This window comes from Anabrus simplex, chromosome 2, assembly GCF_040414725.1.
Source record: "Anabrus simplex isolate iqAnaSimp1 chromosome 2, ASM4041472v1, whole genome shotgun sequence".
Taxonomy (NCBI): domain Eukaryota; kingdom Metazoa; phylum Arthropoda; class Insecta; order Orthoptera; family Tettigoniidae; genus Anabrus; species Anabrus simplex.
In genome coordinates this window covers 1,173,024,741-1,173,051,328 of record NC_090266.1, presented here as the reverse complement: position 1 = coordinate 1,173,051,328, position 26,588 = coordinate 1,173,024,741, and the positions used below count along the sequence as shown (strand labels likewise).

The window sequence follows — 26,588 nt, the reverse complement described above, 5'->3', positions numbered from 1 at the left end:
ATGTATATATATGTATGTATGTATGTATGTATGTATGTATGTATTTCGCTTTTGTTGATGTATAGACTTGTACTATTTTAGGAATGGGGTTTATGACAATACTGTTTCTTTTAGACAGAACCGTACCATCCGTGGCGTGGCTTATCTTGGCTGCCTTGGAGGTGCTGTTCCAAAGCGAAGAACGGTAAGTTCCCGAAATCTATTTTTTTAAAATTATTGCGTGCAGCATTTTTGAATCACTTGTATCCGACTAACTGTAATGTTAGCGAATGGTTAGTTCTATTATACCGTCGGTAGCTTCACACCAAAATGACCGTGGTTCAGCCCCGGTTAGTTTAAAATGAACTGACAAGTCACTGATGGACTCATACCTAATGATAATTGTACTTGAAGTAGCATGAAAGTTCATCTTTGATTGTTGTGATACGATTTCTGGAGTCTTGAGATCATCTATAGAAGTATGTGCGTGTGGTTTATAGACGTTACTAGTCGGTGGGAATAGTGACTCTGTAAGTGAAAGATAATACTATTGTTATTGGTTATACGTCCCTCTAAATACTTTTATGGTTTCCAGAGTCGTCCAGGTGCTGGAATTTTGTCCAACAGGGGTTCGTTTATGTGCCAATATATCAACAGACATGAGGCTGACTCATTCGAGCAGCTTTAAATTCCGCTGGACTGAGCGGCATCGAACCAGCTAACTTTGGTTCAGGAGGCCAACGCTTCTACCGTCTGATACACTTAGCCCAGCTAACGGAAAGACAGATGGAGTCTTTGTTCATGGGGCCCTTTGGTGGCTGAACACAGAATTTGCGGGTGTAGAAAATTATTGGGCTCAGAATATAACTGAAACTAAGCAGATGTATGATCAGGCGAAGGTGAAGAAATTTTGCTATGAATTGAAATTGTATTCAGTTATTCCGAATTTATTCCCTTAAAAGCTCTCGGATAGTTTAATAATAATAATAATAATAATAATAATAATAATAATAATAATATAATATTATTATTAATATTATAATAGAATATATAATATAATATAATATAATTATTATTAAGACCCGGGCAGACACTACGGTGCTTTCAAAGTGACGTTCAGGGGAGACATTTCATATGACTCAGAAATACCAGGTATATGATTTTTCACGAGAGTTTAATCCTGATGTAAACAAATAGGTGGAGCACCTTGGCTTTGCACGTGGACACAGACGTAGTTGATTGGAGAATCAACCGTCGCACTCACCTGACTGTATGCGAGCTCGAAGAAAAGTAGTACGTTGCATTAATTTAATTTTATCTTAGTTTATTACATTTAGATAGTCTGAAAGAGTACGTAATCAAATTAAAATATGGTTGTCATATATACCGGTGTGTATCTATATTTTTTAATAAAACCGTGATTAAATAACGAGATATGAAGGCAGAAGGGGTGGTGTAATGCAGGAAGTCTTCTCATAGTGAGGGAAAGTCCCAAGCTGTACAGCGTGGAGATAAGGTGTTGCATCTTGCAGCAGCTGTCAGTGTCAGTATTCACAGTGAGAGAGTTGTTTCTTTTCGATAGATGTTGTTACAGAATTATCAACAGTTCCGTCTGACATGTCCAATCATGCTATATGTTCTAACAGGATAGGAACTCTACAACATAAGAACTATATATTTCAACTCGAAAGTTGGTATTCTATTAGGTTACAGTCTACCGGGCGGACATTTGAAATAGCTGTCCTAAGATAAATCTTCGTACGTGTGTAATTTTGTGCTCTAGCCTACGATAGCTTTCTTTAATATTCAGAAATGAATGAATAAATAAATAACGTAGGCCCTAATCTTCAGCAGTAGATCTCCCTTTAGACCCCTCTGTTTAGTTTCGCACAGCTCAAAAACTATTCCTCGTCTCTTTTAGGTAATATGCGCAGCACTGTATGTCCGAACACGAGACATTGACGGGGCGGAGGTCGATACTACACGCTCAGCGAATCACAACTCTTTCTTTGGCTGAGGCGTGGACATGCCTTGTTTACATCAGGATTAAACTCTCGTGAAAAATCATATAGTAAGTCTTCTCCGGTTTCACTAGGAGATGGCGCCAGCTAACAGTACGCAGCGTATGAATTTGACACGTACGTCAGTTTGTTCGTCTGACATTACCTACCAACACACACAGGCTGAGTCCGCCAAACACTAGCGTCTGTGTTGTATCGTTCATTGATCATGTCGACGTTTGTGCCTAAAAAAGAACATTAGCGACACGCATTGGTTTTCTTACTTAATCGAAAGAAAAAGGCTGTAGAAAGTCATCGTTTGCTGGTGGAAACCTTTTGTGAACACGCTCCATCGCTTAACAGATGTGAGACATGGTTTCGAGAATTTAAACTTTTTTTGCTAATTGCTTTACGTCGCACCGACAGATAGATCTTATGGCGACGATGGGACAGGGAAGGGCTAGGAGTGGGAAGGAAGCGGCCGTGGCCTTAATTAAGGTACAGCCCCAGCATTTGCCTGGTGCGAAAATGGAAAACCACGGAAAAGCATTTTCAGGGCTGCCGACAGTGGGGTTCGAACCTACTATTCCCCGAATACTGGATACTGGCCGCACTTAGGCAACTGCAGCTATCGAGCTCGGTAGGGCAGTTTGTAGGGAGTGTGATAATTGAAACCCGTTCTAAAGGCATAGAAGTACAACCTATTATTGCCAAAGTGTAAATAACTTAATAAATCTGGGATAATGAGCTTTTTCCTCTCAGTCGTGCTTGTACTCGGCGTCGTAATTGCTTTAAGCCGAACATTTTCTTTTTGTGTCAGGAAATGTACAGGCATCCATGAACGGGGCGTTTGTAAAAACAACTATAGAACAATTTAGCCTATAGCCTGTTAATGCCATAGGTTGCAGCTGGAAGGTAACTAGTACTCTGCGCGACGACGCCAAGGCTCTCTTTATTCTAAGTCTAGAAAGCGATTGCCTTCATCATGAAACCACAGGAATATGATTTTCTTAGCCGGCACGTAATAGTTTCCGCACGGAGGCATGACGATAATATTGCGTTGTGTGGTTAAATCAGCCATTCAGTTTTTTTCACCTGGAGTTTACGTTCCGGTATAGTGATGTCGTCTGAAGGTCAGATATGAGCTCACCTCAGTTCTTTTTTTACCAGTTGCTTTACGTCGCACCGACACAGATAGGTCTTATGGCGACGATGGTATAGGAAAGGGCTAGGAGTTGGAAGGAAGCGGCCGTGGCCTTAATTATGGTACACACCGGGCGAGTTGGCCGTGCGCGTAGAGGCGCGCGGCTGTGAGCTTGCATCCGGGAGATAGTAGGTTCGAATCCCACTATCGGCAGCCCTGAAGATGGTTTTCCGTGGTTTCCCATTTTCACACCAGGCAAATGCTGGGGCTGTACCTTAATTAAGGCCACGGCCGCTTCCTTCCAACTCCTAGGCCTTTCCTATCCCATCGTCGCCATAAGACCTATCTGTGTCGGTGCGACGTAAAGCCCCTAGCAAAAAAAGTTATGGTACATCCCCAGCATTTGCCTGGTGTAAAAATGGGGAAACCACGGAAAACCATCTTCAGGGCTGCCGATAGTAGTATTCGAACTCGTTATCTACCGATTGCCACGATCACAGCTTTGCGTCTCTAAGCGCACGGCCAGCTCGCTCGGGCTCCTCAAATTTAACTTATTTTAGTGTTAACATTATATTAGCACATCGCATGCGATGTAAAGGCAAGTCCAGGTGCTATATGCTATGATGGTCTTTCCTCTACCGCTGCATTATTTTAGCACTACATGGCACTTCAGGCAAGTGACTTCTTGATGAAAATAGCTGAGGAAGTAGTATTAAGACACTTCAAAAAGTGACATTGTGGTTGCCCTTGAAAGCTATTTGCAAAGTCAGCCATTCAGCTTTAAATGGTGCCGTAACTGGTATCTCAGTGGATTGGGAGAAAGTAATAGACTTTGCATCTTGGATGAAATATGCCAGGGATGTTCCAATAAGCGGGAAATAATTCCTTTTTACCGCATAAAACAAGAAAGCCCATTCCGAACTAAAATAGGGCTAAGAAAATTCAAGTTGTTGGAGCATTTTTAAGGGATCTCGAGTATCACATGGGGCGTATCAGGTGGGATATATTAATGATGGTGACTCTAAAAAGGATTTTTGGAAGCAAGGGCATCGAGATGTTAATAGGACTGTGTGATATGTGTTACGATTATGTTCTGACGAGGATTAGTCAGACCGAGAAAATGATTTAAAAACTTGCCGAACACTAAAATTTTCGGGCGGGAAGGAAACTGGTAGATAAGATAAACTAAGAAATGAAGAATCTCATACATTAGCCTACTATGAGCTACCTATCTGAGAAAATGTGGGTAATTTGGAAATAATGAAGACAGTTGTGTGGGTGATTCTTTTTCACAGAATTTCCACTGGCGACCGATCGAAACATGTCTCTTATTGAAGGTAAAATATACTGGTGTAATTTTCAAGTTGCACGTAAAGTTGTATGCAGGAAATATATACGTCCCACTAACTACTTTTACGGCTTTCGGAGACGCCGAGGTGCAGGGCATTCGTTCCGCATGAGTTATTTTACGTGCCAGTAAATCGATCGACACGAGGCTGGCGTTTTTTAGTATCTTCAAATACCACCGAACTAAGCTGCAAACTTGTGCTCCGAAGGCCAGCACTCTGCTCTCTGAGCTACTCAGCCCGGTTGTATGTAGGAAAGAATACATAAACCGATTTGTTGGCATTTTTCTTTTAGTGAAAATGTAATTGGAGGATTTATTTTTTTGGACATGTTAAGAATAAGCTGTGTTTCATACATTGTTTGTGGGCCAAGTTTCTCTTCTGGAATATTTCCAATTGCAACAAGTGGTCTCGTTCGCTACAACACCAGATGCTCTTTCAATTCGTAATAGTAATAATGTTGATAATGTACTGCTTGCGGGCTGCTCGGTCATGGTAAGATTGCGACTGAGTGACGTTACTTTCTAAAATAATGTAATAAGGGCCGTGGCATATGGCCAATTATTATTATTATTATTATTATTATTATTATTATTATTATTATTATTATTATTATAGTTGTAGGACGTGTGATTTAAACGATAACTCCGTACAGTTGGGCATAACGTGCATCTCCAGCAATAGTATTGCCTGGGACACTTAAGCCCATAAAAAGACAGATACATGAACATATTGGGAACTCATGGTTAGAGGAAATGGAGGGGCACATTGTAACGTGCTACAGCAGGGACTGGTAGACTATATGCTCTACGACTGGGAAATGAAGATATGTACAGGGAATATCATCAGAAGCCTTAGATAGCGACCATCGACTGCTGGTAATGAACCCGAGAGCGCTGAAGAAAAGGACTGAACCCCAGGAAAGGAAAATAAAAGTATGGGAATTGGAAGAGAATCAAAAACAGGAAAAAGTACCAGAAACTGGTCAAGGAGAAATTGCCGACAAAGGAACCGAAGTGAAGTGAAGGGGAAAAATTCAAAATCACTATGGCTGGAGGCTGCTGAAGCAGTCCGTGGCAGGACTAGCAATAGGAAATGTGGACGGAGACACGATTGTCGAGAGAGAAAGTAAAAGAAGCAGTAGGGAGGAAAAGCTACGCATTTCGGGGATAATTCTAGCACTGAACAGAGAGGTAAGGGATGATTGTAAAAACTAGAAGAAGGAAGTAAAAAATGTAGTTTATAGGAGATGGAAGAGTGGGCAGAGATGATACGAGAGGATAACAAAGGGAGTAAGAATTTATTGTATGGAATGGTGAAGAACAGGAGGAAGGATTTGAAACGTTCTGTTATATTGAGGGATAGCAATGGCAAAAGATACAGGAGATAAAGCACATTAAAGTGTGATGAAAGGAGTACTTCGAAGAGCTACTAAACCCGCGTAGGCTGACGGAGGAGGAAGATTTAGAACATGGAGGTCGAGGTTTCATCCGGGCTGAGACTGGTTGTGTTGGTGGGTGTTTAAATTTGACAATTTCGTGTCATTTACTTCTTGCTTCTTAAAGAACTCCCGTGGTAATATAATTAAAATATCCTGGGTCAGTTAAGACTGTTGGAAGTTACAAAATACATTAAATCATTATTAGTAGGAACAACACTTGGGTGAATCAGCTGCAGCTATATTTTCTTGAACATAAGCATCCTGCTACTAATTCAGAGTCTTAGTCTTATCGTACGCGACATATTAAAGCAATTTCTTGTACATACAGCGTGAATAGGCTTCCCCGTATAATGCAAAAACCGTACAAGATGCAGTAAGTGAGGTTCGTCTTAAACACACTGTACCCTTTCTCTAATAATGGTTATAGAATATCACCATACTAACTGTTGCCATCCCTGTAGCTGTCACTGAAGGACTCCGTATTTGATGATTGGCCCAGGCAGCCATTTCATTTTTAGAGAAAATGGCGGAGCTGTATCACAGAAGGCGAGATAGGTAGTGACCAATTACAGATATGCCTATTAACTATCATGCTGGACAATCTCGTCTCATCACGATTGATATACGTAGGCAAGTCAATAAGTATTTGCAATTTTGCTCTAATTGTCTTTAGTTTGGCTCTATGGCGTTGTATGCTCACCGGCCGCTAGATGGCACCGTTGTCTACGTCTGTGGTTGGTTCCAGCATTATCAGATCGGTACAGCTTGCGCTGTTGCGACGTAAAGATGGCCGCGCAACACGCTGTTTGCACCAAGGAAGAAGTGTTTCGCAATCCGTTTATTGTGGTCTGAGGGGTGTACCAGGAGCGGAAATTCATAGAAGACGTTCAGCACAGTACGAGGACAATGTTTTGCCACAGCGAAATGCTTAGCAGTCGATTCAACAGTTCAACAGGGGTCATACGAGCGTGAAGGATGAGGGAAGATCCGGGCATCCATCTGCAGCCGTAACTGATGCCAATATTGAACAAGTGGGTGATATGATGCTGAATAACAGAAGAGTGACTGTAGATAACGTGGCAAACCATATGCACAAAAGCCATGGTTCTGCATATGGAATCATGAATAATAAGCTTTCACAAAGTATATTCGAGATGGTTTCGAAAACTTAATGAAGGGCAGAAGCGCAATCTTGTGAGAATCTGTCAGCAGCTACTGTACCGTCATGCTAACGAAGGTGAGACGTTTCTGAAACGGATCATCACTGGAGAGCAAACTTCAGAGCATGCAATGGAAGCATCCCGGATCCCCAGTCAAAAATAAATTCATGAGTCAGCCTTCTGCAAGAAAAGTGACGGTTAGTGTTCTGGGACTCTCAGGGACCAATCCTTGAACATTACCAGAAAAAGGGGAAACAGTAAGCAGTGAACGTCAGTGATATGCTGGTAAACAAGCTGAAAGCTGCAATTCGCAACAAATGCACAGGTAGATTGTCGGAAGGAGTTCTTCTGTTGCATGACAGTGCATGCCCACATACTGCTGCCCACACCCTCACGCTCTTCAGATGCTGCGTTTAGAGATGTTGAAGCATCCTGCGTACATTCCCCATCTCGCCCCGTCTGATTACCATCTGTTTGGTCCACTTAAACATGCTCTAAGAGGCCGTCGATTTAGCACCAATCAACAGGTGAAGGAAGCGGTGCATACGTGGCTTGTTGCGCAACCAAGAAGCTTGTTTTGCAGAGGGTATCAGAAAGCTTGTGAAACGGTGGACCATGTGCATTGAAAAGCAGGTTGACTATGTTGAAAAATATCAGTAAAAATGTTTACTCTTTTTGTAATAAATTATAAAATGTATTGCAGATACTTCTTGTCTTGCCCTCGTAAACGTGTTCTGTTCAAACAATGGGATAAAGTATGGCACGTGAATGGTATACAGCAGACGTAATAGTTTACGATCGTTCATCAAAAGCTTAAAATGAAACGCTACAACCTGTTTTCCAATGTTCGACCGGGTCAGGGATGTAATGAATGAACCTATAGGCTATTATAAAAATGGGATCGCCACTCCCAAGGTGATACTAATGACTGATAAATGCTATGAAATGATAATGGAGAGTGTTGCTGGAATGAAAGGTGACCGGGAAAACCGGAGTACCCGGAGAAAAACCTGTTCCGCCTCCGCTTTGTCCAGCACAAATCTCACATGGAGTGACCGGGATTTGAACCACGGTATCCAGTGGTGAGAGGCCGACGCGCTGCCGTCTGATCCACGGAGGCTCCATCAAAAACTTAAAATCGGGCCATAATGATGTAACACATTAGCACATTTTCGAATTGAGGATTTTTGTCCTAGTAAGAATGCATGAACCTGCACACTTTAAGAAGCTGTGTGGAATTATGCACGGTAGGTATACTTCTCAGAGCAGTGAGGGTTCGAATCCTCATTTACTCCTGACCATTTTCTTCATTTTTTACTCTGGTAGGCATCGTTTCTGAATAATTGACAGTTTCTGAAGTCTCAGATAATCTTATAAGTTAGTTGTAAGAAATAAAGTAGACATAATAAATTTTGCTTCCGAAATACAGACTACGGTCAAACGAATTTTGTATATCTCTGCCAGCGTTGTACTGGATCCATTCAATCAAGTACTGTAATAGGTACATAGTCCTTTCAAAATGGTTACAGCAAGGCAAATCTATCACCATTTTATTTTATTTTATTTTATTTTATTTTATTTTGCTAGTGGTTTAACGTCGTACTTACACATCGAAGCTTTTCCCTGACGCATGTATGTGAAAGGGCTAAGGTACATTCAGTCATAGTTCTTGTACGTAAATATATTTCTCTACGGAGAAGCAAGACGTAATGGGTGAGAAGCACGATGCTTATGCCAGTAACATTTTCCTGGACGAAGACTACCTATTTCGGATGTTTTTTCGAATGGTTTAGACATTAGTAATGCGGGGCAACTTTAAAACTGATTGTATAATCTGTAAGTTTTCAAAAGCCAACATGTTAACATCACAGTGATACAAGTGTAGGCTCCAACAACAGAGGCTGGTTTAAAGACGATGTCGTTTAGAAAGGGCCTGCTCGGGATGCGTCAGTGACGACTGATTAAAGAAAAAGTTTTGACGTTTGGCCCCATCAGCCATACAGCTAGCAAACCATTAAAAATTTTCAAGTCACACAATAAAGTATACACACATGACAGACATCTGAAGGAAATGACAGAAGTGGCATACATAAGGTATCACATGAGACAGACTCTTTCACACCACACACTCCCTGGATGTTCTGACATTCAGAATTCCTAATTTGTACTTCCTTTCTCGTGACTGCACTCAATACAACTTTGTGATTAAATAAGAGAGCACCAGGTCTTGTTTTGGTTGATTGTATAGCACTCCTCCGCCTAATGTCTACAAAGTATGTAGTGAATCGGATTGCGGATTGACAATCTGGCGATGTCCAGTTGTATAGGTGTCGTTTTGAGCAGCTGAGCAGGGTGTTGGTAATGACCTAATGACCAGTGAGTTGTCTTGACAAAATTGAGTCCCTGCCCTTCGTCAGTTGTTGTACCGAGGTGAAATTTTCCGTTACGCAATCTACATCTTGATTTCCTACTTTGGCTTTCCAGTTGGCAATAATGAAGACAGTTTTTTTTTGTGTCATCTGCAGTACTTCTCCTAATCTTCATAGATCTGGTCAGTATCTTCCTCTTCCTCTTCAGCCTCTGTTGTTGAAGCGTACACTTGTATCACTGTGATGTTAACATGTTGGCTTCTGAAAACGTACAGCCATTAAACTATCGGTTTTAAAGTTGCGCTGCATTATTAGTGTTAAGTACCATGTTACTATGAGGGCAACTCCATTTTTCCTTTGGTTTTAGACTGGAATAGCAGACCACGTAGTCATCCGTAGCAAATTTACCCATACCAGTTTATCTTACCTCACTTATTCCCAATATATCGATGCCTATTCTCTCAATTTCTCGTTCAATTATGTCTAGTTTTCCTTAATACATGGTTCTTACATTCCAGGTTCCTAAACAGTTCTGTTCCTTGCTTTCCCCGCACTGCTCTGCTTACGTTAACACAACGCTCTTCGCACCGTGGAACGCTGAAGAGAGCGGTATTAAGTTCAACTTACTTCGAAAATGGTAATGCAACAGCCACTCAGTGTCTTATACCGGAACTATAAATCGTTGGTAAATGCACTTTTATCATGTTACTTTTTCTTCTTCCATAAGAAATGAAGAAGGGAGAACTTCTTTAGGTACACCAAATTTGAGTGGAGTGACCCTAGAGCAAATCTGCTTGTGCAAAACGTAATATTCGAGTGATGCCGTGTTTTTGAAGGAATTAACGCAGTTAAATCCGCGCTGAAACATACATGCTGTGTTCAAGATTCTCTCTTTGTTTTGCAACCACAAATATATTCCAAAGTATTGAAAATATTTTTTGTAGGCACTAGTTCCAATGCATATTTTTTAATGTGCATTATTACTCTTCTATTGAAATAGACTATGCCGGCCCCGTGGTTAGAGGTAGCGTGCCTGCCTCTTACCCGGAGGCCCCGGGTTCGATTCCCGGTCAGGTCAGGGATTTTTATCTGGACCTGAGGGCTGGCTCGAGGTCCACTCAGCCTACGTGATTAGAATTGAGGAGCTATCTGACGGTAAGATAGCGGCCCCGGTCTAGGAAGCCAAGAATAACGGCTGAGAGGATTCGTCGTGCTGACCACACGACACCTCGTAATCTGCAGGCCTTCGGGTTGAGCAGCGGTCGCTTGGTAGGCCAAGGCCCTTCAAGGGCTGTAGTGCCATGGGGTTTGGTTTGGTTTAGTTTGGTATTGAAATAGACTAGGATTATAGGTATCAATAACATAATTTGTTTCACTCGCAAATATTGTAGTCTAGGGAACATAAAGAAACATGCAAACCATTGATTTGTACCTCATATGTAAATTACAGATATTGTACATAATTTCCAAAGAAAGTACGTTGTACAATTTGCTATCCTAGTTTTGCATGTAAATACATTATCAAATATATTAATTCCCCACCATGCAAACAGCATAATTGCTGTGTGGTGTTTGGTTTTAAAAGTTACATGTGATATGAATGTACTAACCAGGAAGTTATCAAAATATAAAATCTCATATTTTTAAACATTTAACAATTGACACAACCCTGGAAAACTTTGCTATTGTCACTCATATTAATGTATCCATTGTCTTAATTATCCATGTTAATTTCCTCTCGTCGCAATGAGGAAAACACAAGAAATTCTGTATTTACACGAATGTACTTTTGTAGAGATTTATCAAGAGATCTCCGTGTTTATCCTGTTACTGTCATGCATGCCGAAATAATACGCTCGATCACACTTACAATCGCCACCAACCAAAATGGTAACACGAAAATGATTAAATGTACATTGAAAGAAATCCTTTGCTTATCATACGACACACTCGACGTTAGTCTCTACATCCATACGAATTCAAAGGAATTTTCAGAACTACATGAGAAGCATTCCTACGACAAATAAAGTCACTAATATGTTTACACACCCAACAACAGTTACATCGACAACACAGTACGTCTTCACGAGAAAGTATTCATTGCCTCCAGGAACTGCATGTAATACATGACGAAAATCTTCACCATTAAAAAATTCTTCCATGTTAGAAAAATAAACAATGTTCCGAGAGATGCGGAGTATGGTAAACTTTGCCATTTCCCTTAAAACGGTGAAGGGATTATTTTTTAAAGAATACGATCAAGTTAATAAGTGGATTCGAAACCACCAAGGCACGATTACGTGTCTCTTTGTCGACTCAGCATCAACAAAGATGTTATCCACGCCATTTCCGTCAGTGGAATCAATCGGTATATTGTGACATTTACATTCACCCTCATGTTAACGCACTCATTGCACCACAGATCTTTCTTTTTCATGTTTATATTTCATTCCCTTCATTCATGGCTGCTGTAGGCTATTAATTTATAAACTTGGGAGTATTTTAGGTCGCGGTGGTCACCTGTAATTTCAGACAGGTTAATATATAAAATAAAAATATGGCATATTTGAGGGCTTTGTGATACTCTCAATTTCCGAGCTTCGGAGAAAAATTCTGGCCACTTCATTAGGTCACACCACTCCCTCCACCGGTTGGAAACCTTTCTGATCACAAAGGATGAAGCGTGTAGGGCAACCATCTTGTTTGAAACATGGCAATGAATTCCACTCACACTTCCTGCTGAGAACAAGTTGTTTGCCTCCAAGAAACAGTGTAGTATGTTCTCTGTCAAATGTTTCCAGAACAAAATACGGGTCAGGGGATACACCCTGAATTCACTCTTCACTGTTTCGAGGCTCAACGTGAAACAGAGGTAAATTTTCCTTAGACTAAGTAGTGCAAGTTCAAGTTCACGTATTGAAGCTTCATCTGTGCACAAAATAGCCCTATGAAGTAACATATTATTAGTCATCACTTGCGACGGAATTCTGTATAGGCTTCAGAGCTGTGTTCGTGGAGAGCTTGAAAAGATGACAGGTGACAGGAGTGAAATTAATGATGGTAGAAAATTCAGTAAAAAGAAACCACCACCATATGTTTCGTGACATGCAGTCGTGTACACCCACATGTGTACGGTGGGTTACTGGAGTGAATACAGCGATTTCTTTCAATATATTTGCTGCTGTTTTTATATTTTGACACGGTTGGATTGCATCTTCCTGATTTTATGAAAATGACCGAAAGAAAAATCATTAGTAATTTCTGCACTGTTAAATTCCTCTGGGATGAATTCTCTCCACCTGCAAACCAAACCAGCTGTACACGAACAGAATTTTAAAATCTTCGGAAAGTGGAACTGGTCATGAGGATTTGGAAACTATGTTAATGAGTAATGTTTTTTCATAGACACAATTAGTTTTATTTTCATCGTAGAAATCGCTCGGAAGTCACCGGTCAGCTCAATATCTGTGCTGCCATGAATATAGCGTGGCATTTATATATCAACATTGTATCCTGGTCACGTTTTATGGACCTGATACCCATGTTAAAGAGTAGTTGTCTCACTGTGACATCATCATCCTCATTCACCATGGTCAGTATCATTCTTACAGTTCGTGTATTGTTTTCCTTGTATCTATTTGGGATGACTATTACTGCTGAGGCGAAATCGCCGTACGTATCTAAATGCATTTTCGTTGTTTGTTGTTGTTCCATTGTCTAAGCACGTGCTTTCTCTACCATCATTTCAAGGGTTGTATGCATATCGATAGTAGCACATTGCGTTCACTTCTGATTTTAGCGCACCTTTTGTATACACTGACTGACAGAGCAAATGCAACACCAAAAAGGAGTGGTTCGAAAGGGATGAAAGTTGGGGAAAAAACAGACGGCACGGACGAATAATTGATGTTTATTTCAAACCGATATGCAGGTTACACAATGCGCACGGCATCGACTCAGTAGGATGTAGGACCACCGCGAGCGGCGATGCACGCAGAAACACGTCGAGGTACAGAGTCAATAAGAGTGCGGATGGTGTCCTGAGGGATGGTTCTCCATTCTCTGTCAACCATTTGCCACAGTTGGTCGTCCGTACGAGGCTGGAGCAGAGTTTGCAAACGGCGTCCAATGAGATCCCACACGTGTTCGATTGGTGAGAGATCCGGAGAGTACGCTGGCCACGGAAGCATCTGTACACCTCGTAGAGCCTGTAAGGAGATGCGAGCAGTGTGTGGGCGGGCATTATCCTGCTGAAACAGAGCATTGGGCAGCCCCTGAAGGTACGGGAGTGCCACCGGCCGCAGCACATGCTGCACGTAGCGGTGGGCATTTAACGTGCCTTGAATACGCACTAGAGGTGACGTGGAATCATACGCAATAGCGCCCCAAACCATGATGCCGCGTTGTCTAGCGGTAGGGCGCTCCACAGTTACTGCCGGATTTGACCTTTCTCCACGCCGACGCCACACTCGTCTGCGGTGACTATCACTGACAGAACAGAAGCGTGACTCATCGGAGAACACGACGTTCCGCCATTCCCTCATCCAAGTCGCTCTAGCCCGGCACCATGCCAGGCGTGCACGTCTATGCTGTGGAGTCAATGGTAGTCTTCTGAGCGGACGCCGGGAGTGCAGGCCTCATTCAACCAATCGACGGGAAATTGTTCTGGTCGATATTGGAACAGCCAGGGTGTCTTGCACATGCTAAAGAATGGCGGTTAACGTGGCGTGCGGGGCTGCCACCGCTTGGCGGCGGATGCGCCGATCCTCGCGTGCTGACGTCACTCGGGCTGCGCCTGGACCCCTCGCACGTGCCACATGTCCCTACGCCAACCATCTTCGCCACAGGCGCTGCACCGTGGACACATCCCTATGGGTATCGGCTGCGATTTGACGAAGCGACCAACCTGCCCTTCTCAGCCCGATCACCATACCCCTCGTAAAGTCGTCTGTCTGCTGGAAATGCCTCCGTTGACGGCGGCCTGGCATTCTTAGCTATACACGTGTCCTGTGGCACACGACAACACGTTCTACAATGACTGTCGGCTGAGAAATCACGGTACGAAGTGGGCCATTCGCCAACGCCGTGTCCCATTTATCGTTCGCTACGTGCGCAGCACAGCGGCGCATTTCACATCATGAGCATACCTCAGTGACGTCAGTCTACCCTGCAATTGGCATAAAGTTCTGACCACTCCTTCTTGGTGTTGCATTTGCTCTGTCAGTCATTGTATATTAGCTGCAGAATATCCTTTCTTAATTCATCTGGCTAATCATTTGACAGCCTTCCGGAGTTTCCAATATACGAATATTGTCTTCTTTGAAGAGTGCGATTTTCAAACAACAAGCTTCTTTATGTTAACGGCTATGCCATTTTAAGTTTTTATTTGCTATTTCGACAATAATGAATACATGATTTCCAAATAATTTGAGAGACAATAATTTCTACAGTGTCGTCAGCGACAGCGTCTCATGTTTTCCCATAGTGTTTGAATAATTCAAGTTGTAGGCCCTATATGCGTATATGGTGTTTGAGGGCACGACCTGACTTAACGAATTACTGTAAAGGGGCTGCCGTGGCTTCGAGTGCACCAGCGCTGTGAACTTCACATGTTATCAGTTCTGCACAAAATACTTTCCACTGATACTTCCAAATATCTTTCTTCACTTTTTTCTTACCTCTCGTCCTATTATGACCACAGTGCAAGATCTGGCTTCTCTCTTGCCATACCTGTTAACCGCACTGCTGTTTACAACCACTCCTTCATAATTTCTGCGTCCAGGTCATGGAAATCGCTATCTGCGAATATTAGAGACAATCCCCCTCATCGGAAGTTTAGAGTGGCTTGCCGCGAGCATTTGCTGAGTAGATCCCTCTGGCTTTCTGGATAATTGTTGAGTGAACGAAGGAATGAATGAGATGTAACAATAATAATGCCATTGGTTTTATGTCCCATTAAATACCTTTACGGTTTCCGGAGACGCCGAGGTGCCGGAATTTAGTCCCGCAGGAGTTCTTTTACGTGCCAGTAAATCTACCGACACGGGGCTGACGTATTTGAGCACCTTAAAATATCACCGGACTGAGCCAGGATCGATCCTGCCAAGTTGGGGTCAGAAAGCCAGCGCCTCGACCGTCTGAGCCACTCAGCCCGGCTTGTGAATGAGATGAATGAATGAATGAATTACTGTAGTTAACATCACTCAAGTGTGCTTTAATTTTTTATTTTAAAATTAAGGATATTATTTGTTATTTTTATTTGTAATTATAAGTTGTATACTCTTCTAGTGGTTAAGTGTAAGAGAGGGCCTTGAGCCCTAATTTCGCCACCAGTAGAGGCATTATCTATAAAGACATTATCTGAATGTAATATTATTTGCTTTGTCTTTTGTAAGTCTGTTGCTTTTAACGGAAGGAGGTGGTAACACATTGTGAGTCACCATTAATCAGAGACTCCCTGAGTATTTTAACACACCTTATGTACTTAGTGAAAAGAGACCCCGGCACATACTACCATTTTTCCTTCCACAAATAGTTGTGACGTTTCTGCACGCCTCTGTTTTCTTCTTGTACTACTAAACCAAGCCTTCTGGCACATACAGCCCAAATAAGAATCCTGGACAGCCATGACGGGTGTGTCCCAGCCAGATTGTGTACATACTGTACACCGGATCAGCTTTTTCTTAGATATTTTCAACGAATTTGGAAATTTATCGAACATTTTCCGTGATAATTTATTACAATCCCTTACTCCTCGTCCTATAAATGAATATTTGCCCCAATCTGTCCTCTTGAATTCCAACTTTGTCTTCATATTATGATCTTTCCTACATTTAAAAGCTCCACTGAAGCTTATTCTTCTACTTACGTCATTCCACGCCAGCTCACCACAGACACCTCTATACATACCACATAGTCGGGCATCTCGTCTCCTTACTCCCAAGTATTCCCAGCCCAAAGTTTGCAACATTTTAGTAACACTACTCCTTTGTCGGAAAACCCAGAACAAATCGTACTGCTTTCCTGTGAATGTTTTCCAATTCTCGTACCAGGTAGTCCTGATGAGGTTCCCATACACTGCGGTCTTACCAGAGACTTTCACGCCCTCTTCTTTACATCCTTACTACAACTCCTCTCATAACTTTGTGAAGAGATCATTAACCTTTCTTCACTACCTCGAGGTATCACCGAGGAAGGATCTCTTCTCTCTACCACTTCAGGTATCGTAAAAAATTATTTTTCTATGATTCCAACATCCGAACCAAATACCAAAATGCCCCCGAAGAAACTTGCCAAGCTCTTTTTAATATTGTCAACTGTCAACAACAATGCATTGTAAATGCTTCCGGCGGTGAATGGAATTTCTTACATATTCATTTCTTTGCTTTGTTGTACCGTATTGAATATCAACATATGTTGTTTTATACAAATACCTAGGTACTTGCATTGTTCCCCATGAGGTACCATAACCCCATCAACACAATACTTGAGGAGGGATTCTTATGCACTAAAAACGGCAAAATATGTACCCATGCACTAAAAGGCAGGAATATATGCACTCATATTTGCACTATTGCATACACTCTACATAGAGGAAAAACAATTATTTTGCAAAGTTGGTTTTCCAGATATCAACTGTTGAAGTAGAATACTTGTCTGCTTTTTCTTTTGACAAGATTTCTAGTGGTTACTGGTCTTCATACAACGAGGAAATTAAAGTTCAGGTTATAAATCCAACATAGGCGGCTTCAACGAGCTCGCAGTGCACTGAACAGGCTTTCCAACGTCGGTGCGTTATCCACAGATACTGTTTAACGCGAAAGATGAACGGCAAATATGAAAGGTTAGAGCTACAAACTATTGGTCTGGACAAGACCATTGGTCTGGATTTGTTACGTCCTGCTAGTGACAAGACCAAATGAGCAGAGAAAATGGTGTTATTTCGTTTCAGGCTGTCTCTGTTTTAATCCTGTGTAAGTAAGGATACTTTTTTTGGGGCGGGCAGGTTGGTCCCTGCCAAACAGCGGGGAACGGGATCTCCTCTCTACTACTTCAGGTATCGTAAAACATTATTTCACACCTGCCAAGTATTCCGGTTTTTCCTTAAAATGTACGGATTTTGAGTGTTTTACGGTTGTACGGATGAACGTTATTGTACGGATTTTGAATATCCGCGCTGGGTTTCGCTCTCTGTGGTCAAATCGGATTTGTTTGACTTTCGAGAGCAACTGGTAATACGAGATACAGTTTTTGACAATCGACCGGTAAATGTGTTGATAATGACCGTGCTTTTGTCACCTGTTCTACCCCAACTGCTACTTCATTCAATGAGATGTTCCCAAACAAGTAGCAGGCTGCGATTTTAAAGAAAATAAATCCGTGAAAAGTAGTAGAAAGTGAATTTATATAAAACAACTTTAGTAACTGCGTCGTGCTTCGTAGCAGCTGAAAGGCTTTGTTTGCATTTTTAGTGGTGTTCGTAATGAGTTCAGCTAAGAAACGATATTATCAGTCTTTTCGGAAGGCATATTCTGCTATATTTCCTTGTTTTATACGATCACGGAAATTATTCCCAGTGTTAAGTGAAAACAGATGAGCACTCATCAAGATGTAACTTTGTGTAAGTATTTAATTTCAGGAGTGTTCATAACATATATTCAGTAAAACCTTGATGCATCGTTTTTCAGGGGGCATGGGGAAATTGACGACGGATGAGGGAAAACTATAAAAAATAGGGGGAAAGCAAAATGATAAAATACGGGTACTGTATTGGGACATTTTCGTTATGTAAATATATTATTATTATTATTATTATTATTATTATTATTATTATTATTATTATTATTATAAAAACAAGAGTAATGTCGCGTGGCCTCAGGAGCCGAGTGCAGGTCTTTCGAGTTGACGCGTGATAGGCGATCTATACGCATATGAAAATGCGGCCCTACCTAAGATGAATTCTAATGTTTAATTCGGCAAACAGACAGCCCCCGAACCGTTGGAATTAACCAAGGAAAGTTAAAATCCTCGACCCAATCGAGACACCTTGAACCAAAGCCAACACGTGCAAACCATTTAGCTCATACTGTACATACCGGTATCAGAATATTGCAACTATGATATAGGCCTACGAGATGAAAATAAAAAGCGTGACTTGAACCCCGTTTCGTTTCACATTTCAGTTACGAAATGTGTAAAGAAATGTGAAACGAAACGGGGTTCAAGTCACTCTTTTTATTTTCATCTCGTAGGCCTATAGAGGTTAGAAATTAAACGCGGCGCGTCTCGAACGATGTCACAGCGGCTTGTGCGACGCTGCCAACTTAGGATCTAGTTACAAGACTAGGCTATGAGAAAAGGTGGTTGGTTTGGCTTGTAACAAGACTATTGGGCAGAGGGCAGCAAAGCGGTCAACAGGCCTCCAGCATTCCACACACTCCACAAGGTACGACGCGATTAATCACCCTGTGACTAATTAAAACGTATCGGGCGCACTGTGCGATTTTCTCTCTTTTTTTCAACGAAGTTGGCAGCCCTGGCCAGCCTATACTAACACACAAAATGGTGGAAAATTTAAGTTTTACGCTGTGTACGTTTTAATTCTTGTAAATAAGAATAAATCTAGGGGTCGGTGAGTGGGCCGAGGAGAACCGTTGGCACGAGGAGAGTCGTAGTGAGGTTGCGCACAGCAGTCCAGCCTACAAGATCCTTGTTCAAGACTAGCATCTCCGAATCGCTCGTACGTTATATGCTGAGAGTATTGAGCAGTCCCGCTAAATTCAAAAAACGTTTTGCGTATTTTTTTCTTACGCACGATCGATCAATGCTGAAAAATTGTGACCGATGACATTTTTTCGACGATCGATGCGACAAAAAGATAGTTCGAGAAACGATAGATGCGGGGAAATTTAACATTGGTTTATATGGAACATTTTTGGGAGCGAATAAGCCAGAGGCCATCAGCTCAGTGCACTATGGAGTTCCTGGCCTGCGCGGGCCTGTCCTTCAAGCGGCGTTCTGCCAAGCAACCAACCACTGAATCGGCGTCGTAATTGTAATAGATACAATTAAAGCAAATGTGTTTTATTTTAAAAGAAAGTTCCTATATAAGAGCCAACGGCCGTAGCCGTGTTGAAACACCGGATCCCGTGAGATCTCCGAAGTTAAGCAACATTGGGCGTGGTCAGGAGTTGGATAGGTTGCCACGCGCTGTTGGTGGGGGTAAGGGAATGGAGGAGCGAAAAGGAACTGGCCACCCTACCGCACGTAAACTCCGGCTCAGGAACACCTCTGCGGAGGTTCGGACCTGCCTTCGGGCAGAAAACCCTTACCTTACCTATATAAGAGATAATATTTCATTTTGGAACATGACTCATTATATAATTCTTCTTGAAATGATTTCGAACGAAATAACTGATTTTTAAGGAATTGTGAACATGAAAACACTAATATTTGCTGTGGCATAATATATATTTATATCTAGCCCAAATTAATGTGTGAATCATATTATTATTCTTATAATACACGTCTAAACTCCTTCCTTATTTCTCCCCAGTTTTATTGGAATTGGCACTTGGCATGGATTTGGCCTAGTTTTACACCAGTATGCTCTTCCTGACGCCAACCCTATGTGGAGGGATGTATTCATCATTGCGTGTTTCTGTGGCGATTGGTTAGTGTGGTGTGTTGTATATAGATGAAGAAAATTGAGACGAAAGCAGACTCCCAGTCCCCGAGACAGAGGAATTAATTATACGCAGATAAAATCCCTGGCCTGGCCGGGAATCGAACCCGGGGTCCTCTGAGGCGAAGACCATTATGCTGACCACTCAGCCATGGAGCCGGACTTTAATGCATGTCTAATAATAAATGAAATTATTGAAATGAAAAATAAAATGAAATAGCGTATGGCTTTTAATGCCGGGAGTGTCCGAGGACAAGTTCGGCTCGCCAGATGGAGGTCTTTTGATTTGACTCCCGTAGGCGACCTGCGCGTCATGATGAGGATGAAATGATGATGAAGACGACACATACACCCAGCCCCCGGGCCAGCAAAATTAACCAATTAAGGTTAAAATTCCCGACCCTGCCGGGAATCGAACCCGGGACCCCTGTGGCCAAAGGCCAGCACGCTAACCATTTAGCCATGGAGCCGGACAATGAAATTATTAATGGGACATAATTTTTGTAGCTGAAACTATACAAAACACAATTCATGCTTCGCCTTGATACTATGTTTTAGAAAAATGATCTTTCTTTCAACCACAGCAAACTGTATGATTCTATTTAAATGCAGACACAAATTAGAACACCATTTGGATGAAGCATGATTATTTTCTGTTCTCACAAAGGGCGTGTACATGTGGCTGACTACTGGTACATCCGCTACGGTCCTTGCCTAACCCTTCGAAAACGATTAAACGTGTGGAAACTGCTCCTAGGTTTTTCAAAAACTTCGCCGAATTACTTTAAAAATAAAATAACTATTCTGATATAATCCATGCATTAGCACTTCGACACAATAAATATAATATACAAACACACTTAATAAACATTAACAAATGCTGGAAATTCTCCCTGTATAACATACAGCAACCTTTGTCGTTCTTAAGGAGATCTCTGCTGCGGGCGAGTATTTCCCCCAAAACACCATCACATCGCGATTTTCGCAGGCGCAACGACGGTATGTTCCCCTTCGCTGGAATCCTGAGATGAAGTCATCGACTTAATACTGTGTTTTTCTGTATTAACGGCTTGTATCACTTTGTTTAATTGTTCTTTTACTTGAACCAACACACGCTGCTTATCTATGCCTTGTAACCTTGCCGTAGATTATCAAGCACTTTTACCCTTGCCCACGTCGTTACTGATATATATAGGTAGCATTGTCTACCTTGGTAAGCCTGCTGTGGAAAGGTCTGAAAGAATGCACATGGTCTCCTCCAACAAGATATGCGACGATGTAGTACTAGGCTGTCTTGTTACCAACGACAGAACAACGAATGTATGCACTGACTAGAGCCTTTTAACCATTACTGGAACACTGGACCATGTCCGTCCACACATTATAATAGACCTATCGGATACGGACGCTTTCAGTTGGAATTTGAAGGTGGTTAATGCGATGTACCCACGCTTACATGTATAATGGCACTGTAAGTGTCCATTTTCTGGACAGAATTATTATTATTATTAACAACTAGTCAACGGCCGGAAATCTGTATATTTACAGTAACGAATTGTCATACAATTTGGTAGTCAGATGGAAATGTTACATGTGTAATGCTGACAGTGAAATTTGGAGGAGGAGGTGGTGTTACAATATGGGGGTGCTTTTCATGGAGTATATGGCGCTCGCTTAGTAGTGCACGACACTGTAAAATGGGAAGGGAACTAGGACTTCTTGTCCAACTGCGTACTTTTCACCAGTTCGGTGACTGTCTTTGCCCTTATTAGCACGACAGTGCTAGTTGCCATAAAGCAAGGTCTATGTACAAATGGTTTCCGGATATTTCTGGAAATGGGTTGACATGAGCTGACGTAATTCGAATCTTGTAGAACACTCTTAAGACGAGTGTGAACACAGATTTCGTTCCAAACTCCTACGTCCCACATCACGAACTGCTGTGGCTATAATTATTCTGGAAGATTGGGCTGCAGTTCCAGCTATTTCTCTAGAGACGTTAAGAACTTGGTGTAAAGCACCCAAGCAAAGAGTGGACGAACTAAAAATGATTTAGCTTAGAATGATTTAGAAGGTTCAGAGTACGGGATGCGGTAAAAGAAGACACTGAAATTATTGCTCCATCTGCTGTCCACATTTCCCATCAACTAAGCATTTATGAATTGTATATAATAGTTTGATATATTGTGAATTCAGTGTTTTGTTGTTTTCTGCAAGTATGGTTCTCACATCAGAGTAGATGATGTTTATCGTGGAACATTACTTCCGGTCATACGGAGTGAGGTGTCGGAATGGACCGAGTTTGTTTTGTGTTAGAGGACTTCTGTTTAATACTGAGGCACCAAATAACAGAACAATATTAGTTACCATCGACAAGTTTCGTCATACGGGATCGGTCTTACGGCGGGAAAATGGGATAACAGGGCACCCAAGCATCGTCACCACAAATGAGAATCGTGGATGCCTTCTCCAACAGGTGTTAGCAGTCCCCAAAGCGTTCAGCGAATGTTCAAGGAGCTGGTTGGATTTGTATACCGCATTCAAGTGTAGCTCAGCGTCTAAAAAAAAAGGAATGAGAAAGTCCTATTACAATATTGCAGCAGTGTTATCCACGACATTAGAGAATCCAGATTTCTTCTGCAACGTACGGATTTCAGATTAAATCTATTCCACCTTGATGGCTATATCAACCGACGAAAACTCTACTTTTTAGGGTTGAACGGCCTGATGTCGTTATACAGAAATCACTACAAGTGCGCTATTTACGACTTGGTGCGCTGAGTCTGGTCATGAAATATTGATTCTTTGCTTCGTCGAGGATGCTGCACAGAATCCAAAAACAGTGGACTACGTAGTCTCAGAGACCTCATTATTACTCCATTCGTGCGGGATTTGCGGCGCTGTTGTCGCGCCAAAAACTTACCCCTTGATGCTTTGGTGATCATCTAATTTCTCGTGGAATTCAATTCCCGTACCCTTCCTGTTCCCTGGATCTCACGGTCCTAAATACCTGCATATGGGGCATGTTGAAACAATCCTTTTTTAGACCCACCAGCAAATATTCCCAAATTACGCAAAAAGATGACTCCATTTTTTGTTTGAACTTTTGTTTGCTCATTAACATGTTCATTAATTGTCAGGAACGTTAAGATAAATGTGTGGGTCGTGATGGTACATTTTTTTAAACACACATTGTACCAACGCAATTAAATAACATTTCCTTGTCGTTTGTTTTGCTGTTTACGGAAAAGATGGAATTAAATGTCTGGTTATTTATACTTTTCACACCCAGGATCCTGAAAAGTACCTTACGTATCATCTATGAGAGAGTGGATGGAAATCGATGCCCAAACGTATGAGAGCTGTTTGAAAACTAATGAGCATACTTTTGAAGGGGTTGTCGCAGGCTAGTGGAACTTTGATAACTTTTCCACAAATTATCCCTGGAGTGTGATGCAGTCTTGCAGTGGTGCTCCAGCTTTGCGAACCCTTGTCGAAAAGATGATTTGCCGTTGTTCACACACCATTCACAGACGGTGGATGTGACGACGTCCTCACCGTCGAAAAGCTGTCTTCCCAGATATTTTTCAATGTTAGGAATAAGTGAATATCTGATGGTGGCAAGGAAGGTGGTTGCGTTAACAGTTCAATTTCGTAATTTTCCTGCTCCTGGGGGCACGGAAATTGTGGTACCGATAGGGTGAATTATCGTGGTGAAAGATCACGTAACGTTCCAACTTTCCCATGCAGTTTCTGCAAAAGGTCGCAATAATAGTTAGAGTTGACTGTATTTCCGATTTGTCGGAAGTCAAAAATCAGGACCTCTGCGTCCAGAAAGTAGTGAACTGGCAAGTTTCCATTGTTTTGATTGGGCCCTGGTCTCCGGGACAAAATAGTGGGTCCATATTTTGTCCTTGGTAATTAAACTACCCAAAAAAGTCCTCGAGTTGCAACCGTGTTTCTGAGAGTAGCACTCGGTGGAGGTTTTTTCCCCTAACTGAGATCCAGCACACTGACATTTTGCATGTGTAAATTGTCTTGGATAATGGCATGGGCATGCGCTGTTGATATCCCGACACTCTTCACTATGGTTTTGACAGTCGCACTCCTGTTTTTGGACATGTATCCATAATATCATCAGCGGTCACACATTTGGATAGCCAGAACGTCAATTCGTCGGGGATCGATGTCCTGTTCTTCCTGAATCTGGAAATCCACCTCTTGACCGTGGCATATAATGGTGCGTCTTCTCTCATTTTGTATTGCGAATTACCTGATGTGTCCTTAAAACAGATATCTGCGCGATCACTCACAACGCCTTCACTTCTGGAAGCCTACGATTCGACTGATAACTGCATAATGTATTTCCTGATAGTGAGCCCTTTCTCTTCTGTCGGGCGTAACGTCCAGAGGCGGGAAATGAATGTCCTGAGTTGGGCTTCAGAACGCCACAAACTTTGTTCCGCTTTGTCAACTTCTCAGATAGGCTCACTGTTTTACAGGCATTAACTTACATTAGGTATATTTATCATAGGCCTGATACATGTGGTGGAAAAAATAAAACTTGCGTTAGAACGTATCCTATAAATTAGAAGGTAAAACATAATTTGGTTTCCTTTCGTAGCCTATTTAACTAGAGGTACTTCTGTTTAGTCATCGGGCTAGGGGGTGTTTTGAGAACTCGCCTTTTAGTATTTGAAGTGAACCGATGGAGGGTAAAGATACTTGATCGTATACGGCAGATGAGGATTTGAAGGATTGGCTTCGTGAGAGAGAGTTTTGAGGGGGAGGATGTTACTGTACTTTTATCCCTTCATTTGCAAAGTGTGTTGAATGATCCTGGGAAGAGTACACTCATAGATAGCTGCTTGCCAAAAATCACCGAGGTCTTGTGATCTAATAACTGATTACAGGCACCTCAGTGCTAACGCATTGTGTGCCATGGTACATTTTTTTGCGATGATTAAGTTACAGGAATCAGTGAAGTAAGGCCAGCATGCTGCGATTTACGGAGAGGAATGAAATGACTGCACGGAATGGCTTTATCACGTATTCCGAGAAGGTCCTGTCGGATTCGACGAAAGTAATAACTTCAATTTGCAATAAAGAGGACTACGAAGACAGCAGTTAACATCGAATTTGTATTTGATTGATCAATTCTCTCTGATTAATCTGCCAGGTAATACGGCGACAGGCGCTGTGAATGGTGCGTGTCGGTTGTCATTAGTAAGGAAAATGTTGATTCAAAACCATTAGATTGTAGACTACAAAAGAGCTATTAGTAGTGATAGTTTTTTCAACATATTTAGAAGAACTATTAGGGAAGGCCACAGCCAGGGGTTCACCAATTTTGTTCAAACTTCGAGAGGTTGATCTACGCAAAAATAAGCAGATAATCCTACGTGTCCAAGGGTTTGTGTGCCATTTGCCTTATTTAATGATAGAATGGCTCCTTAAACTTAACAGCCTGCATATATGTTGAGTGTTTCCGCGTGAGTATACAATTTCACTGATGTAGTGGTCAGTGTCATAGGTTTCCATGTGGGCATCTCGAGTTTTCTTTTAGTCTCCCTTTTCTGTTTCTGTAATTGACTTGTAAAAAGCACTGATATTCATTGACGGGTACTTTTTAACAAAATATGTGGTATAATATTATATACGTGTATTATACTAATTACTGAGACCGGGAGACTTGGTCGTGCGGTAGGGACGCGGAGGTGTGAGCTTGCATCCGGGAGATAGTGGGTCCGAAACCCACTGTCGGCAGCCCTGAAGTTGGTTTTCCTCTGCTTTCCCATTTTCACACCAGACAAATGCTCGGGCTATACCTTAAGTAAAGCCACGGCCGCTTCTTTTCAGTCCTAGCCCTTTCCTATCCCATCGTCGCCATAGAACCTATCTGTGTCGGTGGCACGTAAAGCAAATTGTCAAAAAAGGAATTACAGAATGAATTACTAATTCCACTAATTACAAAACAAAAAGTGTCTACGTTGTAATATAGTCTGATTCATGATTAATTTATTTGTTCGAAGACTATACATACATAGGGTACATAAATGCGAACGCTTCGCAATGCCTTAGTGTTAACTCGCACCGTTTCATTCTGTGGCAGAGGCAAGTGTATGCAATTGCCAAGAAAATATGTGGCAAAATTGTCCAATTAACCCTTTCAACTTGCGTTCAATGTCTTAGACTTGCCAACAGTTCTTAAATGGGGCTAATACGTTAACACTCGTATGTGGTGTGGTTTGCCATACTGGAATATATATATGGAATTTTTCGCTGAGCTTTTAATATTGACAGACCGATCATTATTGCCTACTGGCCATGGGTACGTATTGCAGGGGGCAAGTATACTTGCACGACCATAGGTCGGTAATGTCTTTGAGGTTGAGCCAGAGGTACTCCTGACGATTGTGGTAATGTGATGGGGTGGGCCCACGGAAAATAAACGGTAGTTGGTAC

General features: G+C 41.9%; 1 protein-coding gene across 1 annotated transcript in view; it reads left to right on the top strand.

Annotated features, from left to right (window-relative positions):
• The window catches only part of rut (rutabaga), a 1,268,721-nt gene that overhangs the window by 118,777 nt on the left and 1,123,356 nt on the right, over nucleotides 1–26,588 (top strand). The window contains exon 2 of the mRNA XM_068226417.1: nucleotides 115–184. The gene's annotated coding sequence lies outside the window, so the exon portion shown is untranslated. The remainder of the gene's footprint in view (nucleotides 1–114; nucleotides 185–26,588) is intronic.